The sequence below is a fragment of the Anser anser genome (genome assembly GCF_964211835.1).
Source record: "Anser anser genome assembly, chromosome: 5".
In the NCBI taxonomy this organism is placed as follows: domain Eukaryota; kingdom Metazoa; phylum Chordata; class Aves; order Anseriformes; family Anatidae; genus Anser; species Anser anser.
In genome coordinates, this window is record NC_139725.1 from 45,814,870 (window position 1) to 45,835,463 (window position 20,594).

Below are 20,594 nucleotides of genomic sequence, written 5' to 3' on the forward strand. Positions count from 1 at the left end.
ATGTTATATGCGCTGATCCCAATGATCCTTACCATCAATTCCAGTGCAGCGCTTTGACCACAAGATCTCAAAACTCTAACAGGCTTAAATCTCTGCTTCAAGTTTCCGTTTTTTGCTTAACAGTTTCACACTGGGGTACGCAATTCTGAGTGACAAATGGGTGACACTTATTTCCAGTTCTCCAAATATCACAGAGCTGGAATAAAACTTATTGGCTGTGTAATCCTCCTGATGTTTTTATTGATGACTTTACATAATCCCTTTCTAATACTGATGAATGTTCATTTTAAAATGATAGACTGCTTTGATAACTAGAAACTTCTCATTTCTGATCTCCGTAAATTCAGTTTCTAGCCATTTCTTCTCGTGACACATTTACTTGTCTCTCCTTTTGTATACCTTTGCTCTAGCAACAGATAAAAGGAAATATCCTTCTCCATTTCTTTGCTAAGCCAACAATATAATATCTGAGCAAGTTATGTAATTATCTTCTTAATTATCAGGAGTGTCATACCCAGCACCTTGTACACTGAGCCTTCACTTTAATTGGAACTTTTACCACTATGTGAATACAAACACTAACAGTAGTAGCAGTTCATGGCACCACTGAGACACTTTAGAATTAGCTACAATTACGCGGTATATTTACAGAAACACTATCAGGATAAATTAACTACTCACACAGTGAGACAGCAAACTCAGACATTGATTCTCAGCACATTTCAACTGCATTCAACAGAAACAGCTTAGCGCATTTAATCATTTTAAGCACTAAGGATCATTTCTTCAACTGCTTCAAGTTACATACGTATGATGCATACTGCAGCAGGCTTTATCACCACTACCCAGAGCTCACTAGAGTACAGTTAGATGGGAAAACAGAAACAAACAAACGAAATAGAATAAAAACCTGAGATGATTAAACTCAGGTTTTGCTTTTCAAATGTAGTATCTACAGCAAGTTTCATCTAAATTTATAAAGACTAAGTATATTGTCTTACATGGCAGCAGCACTAAAAAAATCTTGTGATCCATACATGATACAATTTTTCTTGCTTATACATTCCCGTACAATCCCAAGGACCTAAACAATAACTGGTTACTGTAGTTTGCATTCAGTTATTGTAGGAGACCATGGAAGGGAAAAAAAATAAACAAGTTACGTTACAGGTAGCAGAAAAAGAAAATAAGCCACAGGGACAGCAAAGAAGAAATGACTATGACTTTGGCTGTAACAATCAAGTTTCATAAACTGCATCAAAGTCTCAAGGAAAAATACGTAATTTTATCTTGACCACGTCTGTTTGGCAAACCTCTACAGACAAAACAACTGTAATAGCATGAACTGCAGAATGATTGCTGCCTTGGGCATATTTCCAAATGAGTGAGAGCTCATGTTTTTTCCTCTCAACTTGGCGTGCAACAAGCAGCGACCATCAGCACATCATGACCTGAATAATAAACAAACTCCAAATTGGAAATCTGTTCTCAAGCCTCAAAAGAAAGTTCCAAGTACATCAGGGTGCCACAACAAAAACAAAAGCCAGTGATAAATGACAAGAAAAAAGATACCTGAAAGAAATGTAATGAAATAAAGGAACCGAATTTGAATTTTATTATTACTGAAAAATCATTACACGAACTTCTGTCTAAATGCCTGAGAAAAGATTACCTTATGAATAACCTAGATAATGACAAGAGTAAGTCATGATTATTCTACATATTTCCTGATACTGACAGTCATATTTTTTCCACGTATAAAGCTCCCCCAGATCATAAATTGCCCTAAGAAAATTTCTGGCACGTTTTAAAACTTGACCCAGTTTTACTTACTCTGGTTCATATGTGACATTACCCAAGTTCCACGATTTCAGATTTAGCTTTAGAAGTTCAGTCATTATCTGTGCATATGAGACTCATTATATGAAAGTTCTCAATAGATAGGAAGAATTAGGGCTCAAAGGGAGCCAAAACAACTCACTTGTGAAACTCCTCCAGCCTCTCTGGAAGCAGCAATGGCTTTGCCCACTACAGATTACTCCTAAGGGAACAGTAATGCGAGCCCTGATAGCACTCCATGCTCAGAGCTTGGCCAAACCCACTTTAGGCCATTACAAGGTAGGTCACTGCCACTGTCCCATGGATTGATGATACAGATGGCAATTTTAGACTGAGATGGAGCGAGGCAGAGTGTGGTACTGAAGGTAACCAAAGCCATCTGGCACAACGGATGACAGAAGAGTGGTGAGGGTCTCTCTCAGCACAGGACCTAGTGCAGCCACACTAACAGCTATACCCAATTACTCCAAAGTGATCTGCCTACATCCAGACTGCAAGTCAGTTACAGAAGCAGTGTCAAAGCTGAGGTGACCTGAAATATCCTTATTTTCCCTTGACCACAAAAACCCAACCACACATACAACCATGCCCCACAAACATACTGCTCACCTTTGCTGGAAGCTCACATTCAGTGACAGTAAGAAAAGAGAGCCTGTAGGTGACGTGCCGGTAAGAAAGCCATAAGCATCTCCCTCAGGAATACTTGTGCCAAGTCTAATATCTGAAAGGTCAACAGCTGCTGTTTTCTCTAGATCACAATTTATCTGTTGCAGAAGCTCCTCTGTTTTTCAGAGGGAACATCTAAGTTTCTCTCCTGCTACCAACACCAGGATATTTAGGCTGTTGAGAAAGCAATGGTCTCTCTTTTTCTCTGACATATACTCATTTTACCTTGTGAAAGGTTAATTTATTCTGCTTTGGGACGGCAAATTTGCAGTAGTCACAACTATTGCTCAACATAACACAGCAGGTTGAGGGAGGGGATTGTCCCCCTCTGCTCTGCCCCTGTGAGACCCCACTCGGAGTACTGCGTCCAGGTCTGGGGCCCCCAGTAGAAGAAGGATGTGGGGCTGTTGGAGCAGGCCCAGAGGAGGGCCGTGAAGACAATCAGAGGGCTGGAGCACCTCTCCTGTGAAGAAAGGATGAGAGAGCTGGGGCTGTTCAGCCTTGGGAAGAGAAGGCTTCATTACAGCCTTTCAATACTTAAAGGGAGCTTATAAAAAACATGAAGAGCAGTTACTTTTTGCTGGACAGATAATGATAGGACAAGGGGGGATGGTTTTTAACTAAAAGAGGGGGGATTTAGATTAGAGGTTAGGAGGAAATTCTTCACGCAGAGGGTGCTGAGGCACTGGCACAGGCTGCCCAGAGAAGCTGTGGATGCCCCATCCCTGGAGGTGCTCAAGGCCAGGTTGGATGAGGCCCTGGGCAACTTGATCTAGTGGGTAGTGTCTCTGCCTATGGCAGGGGGTTGGAACTTGATCTTTAAGGTCCCTTCCAACTGGAGTTGTTCTATGGTTCTACGATAATGCTATTCTAAGAGACATTCTAATCTGTAATATGGGAGGAAAATGGCTTTAAAAACTGGTTTCTTCTTTCAAACCCGATAAAGTGATTCATACAAGGAGCATATTTATCAAAAGAAAGCTCCTACTGAGCACCCTTGTTTGCACATCTGATAGACACCATCATATGTCTACATCATGTAGCCAAGCAATGCAGATATATTCCATTTACTAAATCCTCCAAAAGCTATTGTACTTTATTTGCTGCTGTAACGATTATCAAGGTGTGTTTTTTCTTTATTATTTCTCTCTCTTTTTTTAAAGTTATCTAAGTCAAATTAAAAGCAGTGTTGTACAATTAATCACCCCTGAACCAACTACGTCGTCGCAGCCTGCTATCACTGAAGACAGCTGTCATGAGGTGAGCACAGATCACAAAGCCCTGCCTGTACATATCCTTCTTCTAAACTGGGACTAATAACAAAAGAAACAGGGAAGTAAGTGATCATAAGTTTACTGAAATACAGCACTGGACGATAAACATTGTTCTAGTAAACTCCCATCCTGGCTTGCACGAAATGTCAGCCTGTTCAGCCAGATGCTAACATCTTAGCATTGCCTACAGACCTTGCAACAAATTACTGCTGTACCAGTGTTCACTGTGTATCGCCTCCGTCAGTGAAAGGAGAGCCCGTGTAATTCTTCCAGCACCTCAGGACTGGTTCCAGTCGAATTGCAACTAAGGTCATGCTGTGGTTTATGCTAGAAATTAGGTGAAAAAAATCTTTTTTAAAAATGGTGAGTATGATTAGTTGCCATCAATCGGTATTAGTTATACTTATTTTGGACTAAGGGAGCATGAAAAAAAAAAAGTCAAGCCCTCAAACACTAGTCACATTCAAGACAAGGCAGAAACCGGATTGTGTAGGCAGAGATGCTTCACTGGAGGCTGAACGCCAACATAGAGGATGGGTATTCATCTAGCTGAGCTGTCAGTATGTACAGAACAGGAGAACAGATTCTGAGTGAGCGAAAAAAACAGAATCCAACTGTGAAGCAGCAGAAAAACAAGGACCATTGAGGAAGCGATGCAGCCCTGAAAGAAAGCAAAGAAGTTTGCCTGTGCTAAATGCTGGCTGGAAAAGGGGACTAGGAATGCTGAGCCAGAAAGCCGTGTTCTGTTCAAGTTTTCTCTATATTTCCATATAATTAACTATATCAGCAAAAAAATTCTATGTAACTATACATCTATATAACATCTTTGATAACTTCAAAACAGTAGCAACAATACCTCTCAAAGGAATCAAGTTTAAAAAGGGATCTTCACTGTAAGGGAGATACCATTTGAGGCCTACGTAAAAAAGCAATCTTAAAATGTGAGGCTGTCTTCCAGTTTGAGGAATTCCCTCTTAATCATTTAAAGCCAGACAAAATACAATAATCTGGAAGAGGTATCACAGGAAACAAGCTTGCCATGGCAGAAAATTCTTTAGATGATCCAACTGGTCCTTCCTCATTTCCAATGTCTGGAGAGCCAGCTGAGATTATGCAATTTAGTATGATGCCAGGACACTGCAGTCCTTCAGGGCAACCCACAAATACCATGTTTGTTGTCACTCTCTATTTTAGACACCCTAAATATAGACCCATTAGACTTGATGGTGCTGATCATTTAGCATGACTACCCCATTTCAAGAGAAAGAAAAGCATCTCTGGAAGAAAAACATGCATGAGCAAAGGGACCCAGCATTTTATATGCCATTAGAAAAAACTATATACAAAGTATAAACAAAGATCTTGACAAGTCAAATTCATGCATGGTACAAAATAGTATGCTTGCATTACTACTGTCTAATACATTTGTGTGCAATTGTATTTGTTTAATAATGGTCAAAACATGAAATAAGAGTGTGTGGTGTATTTACCGTGTAGAACAGAGCGTATGAGAAAGCACATTGGTGTCAATAAAAATAAAACTTGTTTCAGCGGAGAAAAAAAGAACCTGTTTTGGAATATCTCTGTCAGCAGGCCCATACACAGACAGCAGGGTCAATAAGATAGCAATAGAGGTACTACTCATTCCCCAGCACTACTTACTCATCTCCTGGAAGTTCACAGGGAATAGAACACCAAAGGTTTCTTCTCCTCAGGTGCAGAAGGGCAGAGCCTTTTGCTGCATATGAAGTTCAGAATTCCCTGCTTTCAACTACCAATTCTTTGGCATCGTCCGCTTCAGCGAGCAGCAGCTGCTCATCACCCTTATGGTGCTACTCCTCTGAGAGCTAGCTGTGCTGGTGAGGCAGCATGCAGCTCCACGCATTCCAGGAAAGGAAGCCAAGATACACTGCCATGTATCCACATGAGGTCATGTAAATTCTGCAGGGGTACACGGTGAGAGGTGGACCCCTGTGGCATATGGAGGCAGCAAATCACTTTTTATTTTTTAATTACACTCAGCATTTTGCTGAGGAAGCTACAAGAGGAGCCACTGCAAGCCTGCGTAACAACAGAAGCAACAAGGACCAGTTTCAGCTCATGCTCAATAGCATCAAGTACTGCAGGACTGAGTTAATGCCAACTTTATGGTATGGCTTCCGTGAGATGCTCGTCTTTTAATCGGGTACTCATGTCCAGTTGCAAGGCATTCAGGATGGTGACACATGGGCAGTATTATGCGCTGAAATTCATGTAAGCCAGCTCCCAAAGGAATGGCTGATACTAGCCCCTGGTCTCACAGGGCTTGCAATGGCTCCGACAGTCACTGTGCCAGAACACCTGTGGGCCAGCAGTCAGCAGATCATAAAACAGAGTGATCAAGGACGAAAAAAGGGAATAGACAATGGCTACTCACTCATCAGCTAGGGCACTATCGCTCAAGAAAACTGTCAAGAAATGGAATAGCAGGGAGCACTGCATTACAGGCACGCTGACAGAGCTGCGCAGACACGTGGGGGAGAAGGTGGGCTGTGGAGCGAGCTGTTTGCTGGGGGTGCTTCTGCAGTGAGTGACTGCTGCTTCTGTGCCTGGCTATTGCCAGTGGTATACAAGCACTGCAGGTCCACGTACTCATGTGCATGATGCACAAAATATAAAATTACACAAATAATTATTCAGAGGTACAGGAAAAACTCTCCAGTTTTCAGAGAAATGGGAATGTCATTTGATCTTTCAAAATTCCACTTTTTGAGGATACAGAATACTTCAGTTGCCTATACCAAATCAATTTATCATTAAATCGTGTGAAGATGAACTGTATTAGGCGACCAGGCACTCTGTATATCTAACAAAGTATGTTTATCTATATTTTCAAATTATGCATGAGGAAACAAAAACATTTACATGGAAGTTGTGTAGTAGGACAAGTGGAGTCATGAACATATTCAGCTCTCAGCTGGACTCGGCTAATGGAGTATTTTGCCTCCCAAACTTTTAGACAAGAACTTCATTCATGTTACCTTTCTGGGTACTGTTAGACAACACGTATCCCCAAAGGTAATGATCCTTAAATAAAGGCACCAGGTCTGATTTACACACAATATGTTTTCTGATATCTCTGTGCTTAAGTAGAGCAACACAGTTAAAAAAGTAAATATAAAAAAATCCGACACCCCCTCCCTCCCAGACCCACAGAAGTTTAAGGCAGGCTTACTGTTGTCTTGAAGACTGAATTCTGCTCACAAATACAAAGCAGAAAGAACTTCGTGAAGACTTCACTCACTTCACTGAGAAATCACTGCAATGCACCACGGACATGGAGATGGCTACTGGACACTCAGGTCATACACGCAAGGCCTCTACTAGAATAGGTTTAGAATCTGAATATTGCCCTTTACGACATTGCTATCAGGTAGTGTTAACAGAAGTGATGTATGTTTGACTGCGTGGCTGCTGAGCCTGCTCTTGAAATGGAAGTAATACAGTCAGGTTACCCCACCTCCGCACCCAGCCCAACACAGCCTTAAGCAAACACGGCCATTCTGCTCCCCAGCCCATGACAAGTCTCAGTCGCACAGCATGACGATATCTGGAAGTGATATAATACACCTACCAGTCCAAGGTGATGTTAATGCAGTATTACAGCTCTTTCCAGCTCTTGGGAACCTGACTTCAGTAACTTTTTGGCAAAGACCCTCTACCCAGTGTACCAGTTTTGAAAACGGGATGCAGACAAGTAGATTTAAAAATATTTGAGATATTTACCTCCCTCTTTCACAGAGGCACAGATCCACAAAGGGACCGGGGCTCTCAGCTGCTGTTACCAGGCCTGGCAGTGACTCCCTGTAGCAGGGCTGTAAACCTGATTCCAGCTCCATTTACACAGAAAAACAAAAGCATGTTGTGAACTAGTGGAATTCAGCAGAATTAGAAGAATTTATTTTTCTTCAAGACAAAAAAAAAATCATGAAAAGAAGGGATTAAAACTTGAAAGTTAGCACCCATTTCAGTGTCACAGGAAAGTTTAGTCCAGCTGTTTGGAGCTGCAGCTCCCAAAAGACCGTGGCCACCCTCAATTTGTCTTAGCTCCAAGCATTTTCCTATCAACAGCCTGGATTGAATACAGGGAGTATTTGCAATCTTTTCTGGAAAAAAAGAAAAATAAAAAAGAAGTGAACACTGATATGCTGGTGTCAAACTCTGAGCACCCATGTAGTGTGATAAACCAATACAGCTGCCTCCTTTTGGAAATTTGGCCAATCACATTGTGGAAGTCACAGAGACGAGTTACTTATGAGGAGGGGAAAAGCCTGAATCTGCCCAGCCTATTCTACCACAGTCTATCTCCTTCAGTGACATTTGAGATTCTGGCAGTGCATACCAAAAAAACATGTACCCAGATACCTTCTGAGCTCTCATTCCTCATAATTCCTCCAGAACTATGAATACCTTATAATTTGGAATGATATGTAGGAACACACACCTGATGTTTGCCCCACATATAATTTTTACATATGGGATACAATTTTAGCCAGGCAAGTATTTAAACTTCAGTGAACTGGAAATAATACAGCAAGGATGAGAGAAGCTGGAGCATTTCTGGTGGTAAGTTTCTGTCTTCAAGGAGCAGCTAGTAATTAAACAGCAACTAATCATTAAACTTCATAGGCCAAATTCTTCTCTACAGCTGCTCCACTGAAACCACTTTATTAGAAAAATAAACTGGCCCTGTGCTATGGAGCTTGACCAGCTCAAGTTTCAGTTATGCAGCTAGTAATACTTATTCTCTTCCAAAATGCTTAGTAGGGCTATTTCCATGCGCCTCAATCATCCCCATGACCACAAAACCACCACGCAGTCCTGCAAAATGGTACCTTCTGTTCACGAGAGGCCTCTGCTTTAGACAGCAAAAAAAGAAAATTACTATATCGCATACTCACCCCCATTTTCAAGAGTAAATTAAAGATAAGTCTTTCATTTCGTCTCTCAGCTGGCAAACCCAAGAGCCCACAGCTTCTATAAATATTCACATCTACAAATGCCAGCTAGAACTTGGCCTAAAAGAGCATAATGAAACAAGAAACAACTCCAAAACCAGATCCTATTACTCCAGCACACCAGGCAGGTCTGCTGCCCGTGGACCACAGGAGCTCTGCTTTGAATCTCTGCTCCAGCATCCGCTGGCTGCTCTTTGAATACGACAACCGTTTTGGACGACTACAGCACCCTCATAGGATCTCGAAGCGTACCAGTCAATTCTATCCTCAGTTTCAAGCCAAATGGATTGTGCTGAGACATTTAGTTTGGTTACCTTAACAAACGGAGATGAATCACATTTCATTCAACTCCGGACACCCAGAGTTAGACATCTAAGAGTCATCTGATGCTCTGTTTATAGTTAACACAAGGAAGATGACACCCCCAGAGTACCCTTCGTCTGATCTATTTTAGAACAAGATGAATCCCCCTCCAGAAAGCCTAAGGCTACTAACTTAGGCTTGCATGTCTTTTGCACGCCTACATTAGGGCACCTGAAGCTCAGCCAAAAATAACGTTGTACCAATACACAACTTCAGCATGTTTTTCAACATTTTAGGAAATACTTAGTGTCAGAAAAGCATGTAAGAAGGATTTGGGGACAGGTGAGGACAAAAGCTCTTTAATTTATAGCTCCCTTTCAACAGCTGTGTAGAACTGATTTTAAGAAACCTACACATCTCAGTAACCTACTTTCTGTAAAAGTATATTCTATTAATAAAGCACTATTTGTTTGTATTGCTTTCCAAGGGACACGCGTTAATTTCATCTCTTACTTTTTTAAAACCATTATGCTTTGATGTTTTTCCCTCATATTTTTGTGTAAATATACATCAAGGATTATGTTAAATAAATAAAAAAGTGCAAACAAGCTGCTCAAGATGATATATCCAAAGCTTACATTAACCTTATCAATAGGAGCAGAGCTGTAGGGTGAAATACTTAGCATTAAGGGACAGCTTTCACATTACTTCTTAGAGGCTTTTACTTCAAATTATCTCCAGTCTGATCCTGTGGATTGAATTTGCATTAGCACTTGGAGTACATTAAATGAGCGCCTGGAGTAATACATCTTCTGGCTTCGTTTCAGCCAAAGCAAAATCAGTTGATGTACTCTGAGATGCAAAGTGAAGTGCAGTTAAGCGTGGATTATCGGGACATTCATTTCGAAAGCGTGCTCCTGTTGTAACCAATGCATTAATGTAGATGCATCCGTAGTTTTTCAGAAAGGGATGGCACTTTCTCTTTTTTTTTCCTGTCCAATCTCAGTCTATGAAATTTTACACCCTGAAGTTTTGAAAGTGATAGGATCTTCCACTCAGCTCACTTTATTTGTGCATTTAGAAGATGAACAGTGAAAATTGATAGCATAAGTAAATAGGGATTTGTAAACCCCACCTGGGTGTCTATAGATAAGATTGCTCCCTTCAGACGAAATTCTGGCCCTGGTTGAGATTCTGGCAAAACTTTCACCATCTAAAAGGAGCAAAGTCTAAATCCCCCTCTTGACAAACATCCAGATGTATGAGCTGTAACACTTGTAGCTGTGTTTCCTAGGATTCAAATTCACCAGGTCACAGTTACAGCCATACTGCTGAAGACAACATGTGCTTGTACCCACTGCATACAAAGACATACATTCCTTTCTTGAGGTTAAATGGCTGTAAAGTTATTACATCCATTAGCAGAACTCGCTATCCTTTAAGATACTATCCAGCATGGTTATGCAACCAAGAAAACATATTAAGAAATCAGAGGACAAAATACATCTGGTTTTGCCACTGAGTACCTTATAGATTTCTTTTTTTTTAAATAATACAACTAGCATTTCAGAAAAAATTCCCTGAGAAGTTCCTTCTAAAGGCTCTCCTTTCCCAGCTGACAGCAGAGCAATCCTAAGCAGTTGGCTCAGACATACCCAGCTCTTCAACTTGGCAAGATTGGGTTAGAAGATTGCTGCCACCACGTGAATCTTTATAGGTGTGGATACCTTCTTTGATGATGATGCTTTCTTCTTCTCTTTTTATTTAAGCTTTTCCATTTTCAAAGAGAAAGCTAACGTTGTTGAAAAGCTTCAGAGTGATGTTGAAGGCTTTACTTTCACAGCCTGCCTTTAGGCATAGGGCTTTTCAACAGTTTAAAATTCATTTACTCTGTTCGTCGTCTTCTGGCGGAGACCGTGATGCCTGCTTTGCACAAAGCCTCAGCGCAATACACGGGTTAAAGGCTGCAAGGGGAAGCAGGAGCAGAGCTCCAGAGCCAGGGAATCTACGAGCTGTGGTCCTTTAGCGAATGCCACCTCGGCAACCCCTTGCTGACTGGAAAAGTCATCGCTTCTGCAAGAGGGGCAACAGAAGCCTGGTAGAGCAGAACAGCTTGCGAGATTTCTAACATACATCGATACTATTTCTCAGCCTCGTTTGCTGATGCCAGACTTGAGATAGCTGAAAATTAAGGACTCTAAACACGATGTGTTTAGCCCACTCACAATATGGTTTTAACCCACACACAGTCTGGGTTTCTCAACCAGGGAACCGTACCAGCTGCTACTTCTTAACAGGGTGGTAGCTGGCAAGGTAGCACAAACAAGGGCTCCAGAGTGAAAACTGGGCACTACTGAGATGCAGCTGTCACTTTTGCACATCACATCCCTTGGACTTTTACCTAAACCAGCCGCACAACAGAACAGTAATTATGCCACCGATACAACTAGGGATCCAAGGAACTCACACGAAGGAGAAATCTGCAGTTAAAGACCAAGATGTGCTGGCAAGTTCTTAATGATAACTAAGGGTGTGAACCATAAGAGGCTGCAGCTAGTGTGAACTGAGACACGGTGCAACGTGGGAGAGAAAAGAAATTTGCCATTTCTCTTCTCGGAAAGTTTAAAGGTCATGTTCTTGATGGCTTTCATATTTTAGAACTAACTTAAAAGCTGCAAGCATAAGAAGAGCAGCGATCATTACATTTGCCAGCTGCGTTCCTATATGTAGGCAAAATGATGCATTAGCTCTTTGACTTGCTTTGTACTGGAGATCTCCTGAGGAGTTATCACGAAATAACTAACGTTTTACAGAAAACCACAAAGATTGCTAGCTGACAAAGTCATGATTATCACAGATCAAATGTAATTCATAACAAATACCACTTTAGGTTATAATCAAGCCTGAAACTTTTAGAGAAGAGATAAGCTAGCTATTTGGAAGCTAAGTGTTTAAGAAAATAACGTGCATTGCATAATCACACATAATAGAACCCACTGCAGAAGGGGGTAACTGGTCTTATTGGTGGTAACACAAACCTGATCCACTAACAAATTTGTTTAACTGGAAAATATTAAGGCAAAGTCCAGAGCTCATGTGCATATTACACAAGGTAAATTTCACTCAGCTAGGCAGAGAAAGAAAAAAAAAAAGAAACCAGAGTCACACACAACAGTTGGTGCATGTAAGCGTTTTGCAAGCATCCCATGGTTTGCAATTTACTTGCCCAAACTAGTAAGTTTACAAAACACAATTTTGCAGAAGACAAGAATGATTCACGGATGATTCACGGGTACAGAAATGCTGATGTTCGCCAAATTTTTCCTTGAAAAAACTAAAGATGCCCTCAAACCAGTACCGTGAACTTATTCTAAGGATAACTGCCATCAGAAAGCCCAAGCAAGCCCTGGAAGAAGCGAGCTGTGAAGCATCACCTGACCTCGTCAAGCTGCCCGGCGTTATTTCTTCATTTGCTTCTCTTTGTAAAGCTACGGTCACACACGCAAAAAGATCGTACCACGGGACAAAAGCTGAGCCTGGTAACAGCAAAGCAGTCAACGAAATTATTAACAGAAACCAAGGGAGCGCAGCGGGGGCAGCGAGCAGAAGGGGCGTTTCGCTCAGGGAAGCGAGGAGCGCAGGGGCTGCATTTCAGCACGAAACGGCACCGCGCGCGGAAACCTGCTGCCCGTGCCTCCCCACCCTGCCGTTCACACAGGGTACCGGAGGCAGCCCGCAGGAGAGGAGCGGCAGCGCTGCTTTCCATCGCAGCACCCCGCCATGAGGACGCCGGTCGGAGGGCAGCCCGGCTGAGCACGGCGGGACCCCGCCGCTGCCCCGGAGGGCCGGGGGCTGCCCGCCCGCCCCCCGCAGCCCCGGGGCAGGGGCTGACAGCCGGGAGCCCGGCGCTCGCCCCCCGGTGAGGGCGGAGCGGGCCCGCGCCCCCCCCCCTCCCCCGGCCTCCCCCTACCTGCGCGGGGCCGCTCTCCGGGGACACGCCGCCGCCGCGAGGCCGGGCTGGGCTCCGCCGGGCTCCGCTCGGCTCGGCCGGCGCAAGCGGCGGCGGCGGCCCCCGGCCCGCCCCGGGCCCGGCGTCGGCAGCGCGGGGCCGCCGCCATTGGGCGCTCCCCGGCGGCGCGGGGAGGGGGCGGCGGCGCCGCATTGGGCGGTGAGGGCCCGGCCCGCCCCCGGGGCGGCGGGAGGGCGCTGAGGGGCCCGGCGGCGGAGGACCGGGCGGCGTCAGGGGACGGGACGGCGGCGGGGCTCGGCTCCGTGTCCCCAGCCACCGGCAGCGAAGGCTCCCGCCCGAGGGCAGCCCCCCCCTAACGCCCCTGTGAACATAATACAGAGGGAACAGCACTTTAGGAACGTATAATAAGAATATAAAAGCGGTCTGTTTCGGGGCGTTCAACAGGAATGCTTGAATATGTCAGCACTTGTTTACAACCGGCCCTAGCCACGATTTTTTATACCAATTTCTACAGAGTAATAGGTGCCTCAAGGCTTATAGCATTAGATGGGCAGATTTCACAGCTCAGCTGTCATCCCCAGCTCCTGCATTTGTCAGGATTAATAAAATTGCAATGCCTATGAAACAGATTTTTTTTTTTTAAGTGTTGAGGTGTAGTACTACAGGCCTAATGATACAAATCTAAAGTATTCACTTTATTTCTGTCTTTAAAGATTCCAGATTCCAATGTGCATATGCAAAAGGCTGTATGGAGGCTTTCATTTTTAATCCTACTTCAACTTCAAGACTGTTAAAGAAAAGCAAGTTAAGGAAAAGGACCTGGGTACCACCCACCCCCCAGCGGGGATGCAGCTGAACCCAGCCCTTAGCAGGTTTAGGCAATTACTTCTGGGAGCTGAGGAGGTAGCATCAGAGAGCTTCCTAGAAAACTGAAGCATGCAAGCTGATAAATGTTAATAACCTTAACAGCTGCATGATGGCAGTGTTTAACAGCAGTAATTAATATCAGAGAGCGACTGAAAACACAAATCACACAAGTTTTACAAGAGATCACCTAGGGAGGAAGGCAGTGAAGCACTCCTGTAGAACACTGGGAAATGCTCAGATGACAAGACCAACAGGCTCACGCCATTAGGGTGACCACAGCATGCTTGGCTGTTGAGCGTATCTGGTTTGCCCTATCTTGCATTTGTCTTGAAAGGGCTTTCAGCAGGGCCTGAAGGTGTGCGTTACACCCCACCACCCAAAGCAAGGGCCACGCCATGGGGCAGGTGCGGGACACGATCTGGCTAGCGGGCTGACAGGAGTGCCAGCTTGAGCTGGGCAGGGGAAAACACACAGCTTGGACACTTTCGAACCGTGGCTGCAGACCCTGCACAGTCCTACCCAGCAGCATGAAGTGTTTGTTTCCCAAAGATAATCAAGAAAGGTGGATAGGAAAAGAAAGGTGGACTTCGGATGGCAGCTGTAGTCATTTACACATGTAAATATAATGACTGACTACTTTACAGCAAGGACAGAGGATGGCTGTGCCCAGGTACAGCTGCTGTCTTTGTCTCTCCTCATAAGTCATTTATGAAACAGAAGTACTATGGATTAGCAGCTCCCCTCTACATTTCACAGATTCACAGATTTCTCTAGGTTGGAAGAGACCTCAAGATCATCGAGTCCAACCTCTGACCTAACACTAAGTCCTCCACTAAACCATATCCCTAAGCTCTACATCTAAACGTCTTTTAAAGACCTCCAGGGATGGTGACTCCACCACCTCCCTGGGCAGCCCGTTCCAATGCTTAATAACCCTTTCGGTAAAGAAGTACTTCCTAACATCCAACCTAAAACTCCCCTGTCGCAACTTTAGCCCATTCCCCCTCGTCCTGTCACTAGGCACGTGGGAGAATAGACCAACCCCCACCTCTCTACAGCCTCCTTTCAGGTAACTGTAGAGAGCGATGAGGTCGCCCCTGAGCCTCCTCTTCTCCAGGCTGAACAAGCCCAGCTCCCTCAGCCGCTCCTCGTAAGACTTGTTCTCCAGACCCCTCACCAGCTTGGTCGCCCTTCTCTGGACTCGCTCGAGCACGTCCATGTCCTTCCTGTAGCGAGGGGCCCAAAACTGAACACAGTACTCGAGGTGCGGCCTCACCAGAGCCGAGTACAGGGGCACAATCACCTTCATTTCCCATGCATAGACTGGGCATTTTCCACATGGAAAGAAATTGCTCAGGTGTCCAGGCACCCTTGTTTTGCCATATAACAGCAAACCAAAGTGATCAGTAGCCACAGAGAACACTCTGTGACATGAGCAAATGAAAAGCTTGTAGGACAGTAGTACTACAAGTACTGCGTTCATTGTAGGATTCTGCAAGCGTTAAGTGCTTATAATAAAAGTGACAAGCACAGGAGGAGTTATAGACTTCGCAAACATGTACATTTATGTAATTTGAAAACTTCCTTCCCTGTAGCTGCAGGAAAATCTTTATGATTTCGCATCTAGAAATCCTGAGGAGACAATATAAATTTATGTTTTATTGTGCTTAAATAAGGAATAGTATTTTTAAATGACAGTCTACCTTTTGTCCTAGTACCTTTCACAGAGAGCTCTTAAAGAACTAATGAGATCCTAAATTTGAAATGTTACAAAGGAAGCTTATTTTTAGCTTGCAAAGTGATTTATTTTCCCCCAACTGCTCATTTTCAGTATTTACCACAGAACTTTTTCAGTTTTGAGCCAAAGGAGGAGTAAATATGAGAGCAGTATTTTATGATGCTGAATATACAGAAACATTTAAAAATAATTCCTATCAACCTATGCTTTGGAGCTGAACTAAGAACAACAAATGTAGTGAAGAGCAAACTTCTGGGGGCTTGTAAAGTCAACGTAATATTTAGGCCCCCATCAAAGAAGAAAGAAATTTAACACATACAAGACCTTTTTTTTTTTTTAGTATCTTTGTGGAGCTCTTCACTGAACATGCAAGGTATGCCAACCAGAGTAAGTGAACATCGTTAATACACCATCACATTCACTAAAACGGGTAGCTGAGACATACATTAATCAAGAACCATTTATTTCTTGTTCTTTTTTGAGGAGTTCCTACCTACTTGCACCTTTTACCTTCCACTGAATAAAAGATTAGATTCTTAGTAGAAAATCCATACAGATGTTTATTTAGCAAAGGGGCAGAAAAAGCCAACACAGCTGTGTGTAGTGAGATCACCACATTTACCTCACTGGGTTTGAATTCTTACTATAGTCACCTCCCTTCTGTGCAATGTTTCCCAGAGTTCAACAATCAAGTCAGACTCAAAATTATTTGTTTAAGATATGAAATCCTTTAATTACCCAATTGCAGATAAGCATTTAGCCTTATATTCCATTATAAAATTTATACTATTTTTTTGTGTAACAACTATTCCTAATGGACTGTCCAGAGCAATAATCAAGTTGATGAGAACCAGAGAGTAAATTAAATACTACATGAAAAAATTTAACCCAAGTCCTCTTGATCTCACAGCATCAGTAATGAAGGTAATCAACTGCTGGAAAACTCAACAAGCATATAGATTTACAGGCCTTCAGTTTTGAATTTGAAGGTGGATCCTTTTTATAATTCAAATGCATTATCTGTAGGCTGGCACATGCCAGATATTTCTTTGGTAGTTTTAACACCGGCTATAATGATGTTAAATTATATGAAATGCATTTTTTCATATATCCATTTTTAATAGCATTCATGTGAAAAATACTAATGCAAGTGAGCTTTTCCATTAAAATTGTCAATAGGTCTGGAGAAATATAAAAAAAAATATTTAAAAACACTTAAATGCCATTAATTAATGCATTTGCAATATATAGTAAACTCCAGAACCTATCAAGCTTTAAAGTAAGATTGGTGAGAAACAAGTATTTCTGTAAAGTACACATTTGAAGTTATTTGTATAGCTCAAATATTTTACCAGATGGCCTCATTAACCAAAAAAATGATTGTTAAAAAAAGATCTCCACCTGCTGCCAAACATTTTCACTTGCTTTAGTGAGAAAGAATATGCACTCTACGAAAATCTAGAGTTAACTTTGCAAAAATAGCCACTGCCCTGGAAGCTATGCCCAACTAGTCCACGTTGCATCTGCAAGTAGTATCCCAAGAGATGTTGCAGTGCAAGAGAGACTAGTACAAAGAGTTATGAAAAACTTGATGTACAGTAAGCTATGCAATCGATTTAAGGTTTTCTTTTTTGCGATTGAGTTTACAAATGGACCAGTTTCTTCTGTCTTTTAGTCTTTCTGAATTTTTCTGAAGTTAGGAAAAATATTACAAATAAAATACATTTTCTTGGCATAGTACGTAATATGCAAATATATACTGCTCAGAACATTTAGCAACATGCTACCTTTCACATTAGTGTTCATTGTAACGGTACTTACATTAAAAAGTAGACAATGAAAACAAGTTCTAACTGACAGCAACAAAAAGGAGAGTGAACATTAGAGAAAGTATTTATTGGAAGGGAGGAAAAAAGTATACAAGCTAACTTAAAGTGCAAAAAATCAAGCCTAACAAATGTTTTGTTTACATTATTAATTTTGATTAGAGGAACATTAATCGCACCATTTTTAAATTTTAAATAAAGATTTGTATAGGGAATACCTGTCCTAGAGCAGTCTGCTCTTTGTGAGTTCACCTTGTAAGTACAAAAATGTAAAGATTTTATACATAAGAATAACAAAGTTAGAGGACAGTATAGTTACAGATTATTTCTCCTCTACTGCTAAGGCTGTTGTGTGCAGTTTTAACACAGAAAAGGAGAAAAGAGCTGAAAAATACTTGAACAATATCAGACAAATGCCTGATCTATCAGGAAAATCAGCTCTTGAAATTATGGTCTCATTTTCAGATAGGTAGCGAAAGGCATCTGAGTATTTGGATTTTTAGCAGAGTTGTTAGCAGTCTAGCTATACTCCAACCACAAAATCAGGCACAACAGGTGAAGGAGAAAAGGGCTATAGTGGGAGAAGCAGCTTTCATGTGTTTTTGCATGAAAGACCAAGGAGGAAGAAAACAGAGCAAACTGAGTTAGGGAAGAGCTTAAAGACAATTATATTGGCTGATCTCTGAATGAGAAACAAAAAGATCCCTATTTGATAGGGATAGGAGAACAGATCATAGATTATGCTTCACAGACATAAGAAGCGAAAAAAAGGTTTGACTGGTTTATAGATCTGTCCAGTCAAACCCTGGACAATATTTTTGAAGAGCTTCTGTGTTTCTTTTTTTTTTCCTCCTTCTAAAATAGGTGCTATTTAATTAAGACAAAGAAAACAGACTATTTTCTTTGCAGGTATTTCCCCATCCCTCTTCAAGCACAACATGGTAACACATTCTTCTGACTTAATCATGTAGGAGAGTGAGATCTGAGGGGCATACGCTTAGATGTAAATAGTCCAGATGGAGCACTTGGTACTAGCAGGCTGACAGATAGACATATTACACAAACTTTACCAGCCCAGGAAATTTAAGTCTTCAGCAGAAGCTACAGTGACCTTTAAATTTTGACTTTTACTTATTAAAAATCAGTAGCTCAGTATGCTCAATTCTCATATTTGTAGAGCAAGTTCCTGAAGCTCCTGCAACCAAATACTTAGCTTCGTTCTCTCAATATATATACATAAACACACAAAAATCCTCCCACAACTTGACAATATCTGAAGGTGTGGAAATTACTTCTTTCCTAATCTGTGATATGCCTGAAACATTTTTCCAAGAGGTTCAAGTCATTATTTAATATCTGATGCCCCCCTGTGGCTGCAAACAAGCACCCCAGGCTTAAACATTCCTGCAGCAAAGGCAATTAAATAGAAACAATTAAAAAAAACCAAAACAATGTTAGTATGAACCTTGTACAGAAACAGAGACATACAATAGAGGAAAACCTGACTATCTAATTATACACTACAGTTTAGGCCTGTGATTAGAAAGAATGAGTATCAACAAAAATGGAAAAAATGGGACAGGAAATACAGAAAGTATTAGACAGCAGAATTGAGGAAATTTAAATATTTTGTAACAAAAAGAAATTGAATTTTTTTCAAGTCATTCTCAAAAATCTGGAATTGCAATTAGTGTTATGTGGAAAGCTCAGGAAGTTCAGCTGCACAGAAATCCAAGTGTGAACAACCAATTTCTTAGGTGAACTGCCTGAAATATCATCGCACTCAGAAAAGCTTACCAGAATAAGCAGCACTGATACCTTCAAGGTTAAAAGCATTCCCTCAGGTTTACTACAGAACCCAGCTACTGTGCTGCAGAACTTAAATCACATTTACCTCTTGCTACCTGAACTACAACTAGAGCAGTGCTCCATCTCCACTTATTTTTCTTTCCTGTAAATGAAAGAGAAGACTAGATGCTAAACTATTCACTACCTGGATAGGTGGCATTCCATCACAGCTGAGCTTTTGGAAGACATCACTTACAGTCTTCTGACTTTGTGTTAGAGGACTAGTCCTTGAGTTTTCCCACCACAGAAAGCAAGTCCATGTTGCCTACAAGCTTATCAGTCTGCAAACCAAACCCATTCCACAGCTCCCATGAGAAGTGCTTTTCAGGTAGTCAAGTAAAATAAGCTGTCTACCTCTGTCCCCACCTCACCTGAGCACATCAGCAACCATGTCTTAAAGCCATAGGTGATCCTGGAAGCCTACATCCCTAAACTTGAGCTACAAGAAGCTCAAGCAGGTTTTAGCACCAACAGTTCTATTTCCTAGCTACCTGCAACCAGTACTGTCAGCAGCTTTAACTCACTACAACCTGCTCTCCCCTGCCTCCTCCACCCCGAGCTGTATTCACATACTGGTCTCTGTCACCTCTCAGATGATATGCGAAGCCTCCAAATACTTCAGATAACTATGTAACATGGGTCGATGACTGGGAGTTTTGACTATTGATTCCTTTCACAGTAATGGTCTTGTTGCTCCATCACTCTTTGTACTTTCCTTCTCCCTGATTTTCTTCCAAATCAACAAGCACATCAGAAGGCAAGCCAGAAGAACCTATTTTGCAGGAGGACAGTCTCAACAGGTGTTGAAAGGCTCCTCAACAGATGGAGCCTGAAGGGACAAGTACATGCAAAGAGGGCTGAAAAGGAAGCGAACCTGTCAGGCTCCCTTCTCCAGTATCTGCTTCTAGTCACTGTGTTATCCACGTAGTAGTATGGAAAATGCAGTAGCAATCCGAAAGTTATTAGCTGATCTTGAGTCACACAGCAGTTCTGTCTGCTACAGACAGTGCAGATGTTGTATACACTAGAAAAAAGTGTCACACAGAGGGCAAATCTCTAGCATAGATGAAAATACAATGCATAATTTTCCATCCCCCTTTCTATGCCTCTCCTAAATTAATTATATATGTGTATGTATATATTTTTAAGAGGAATAAAAAGTGAAAGAAATGTGAGCATCCTTATAGGAAGGGAGGCATTTAGTAGTGGCAAACATCCATACATATGATTAACAATTGACATCCTCTGTTACCATAACCACTGTGA

At 42.1% G+C, this 20,594-nt stretch overlaps 1 protein-coding gene across 1 annotated transcript in view; it reads right to left on the minus strand.

Annotated features, from left to right (window-relative positions):
• Positions 1-13,212, minus strand: part of STON2 (stonin 2) — a 77,652-nt gene extending 64,440 nt beyond the window's left edge. The window contains exon 1 of the mRNA XM_083839775.1: positions 13,050-13,212. The gene's annotated coding sequence lies outside the window, so the exon portion shown is untranslated. The remainder of the gene's footprint in view (positions 1-13,049) is intronic.
• Positions 13,213-20,594: the final 7,382 nt, after the last annotated feature.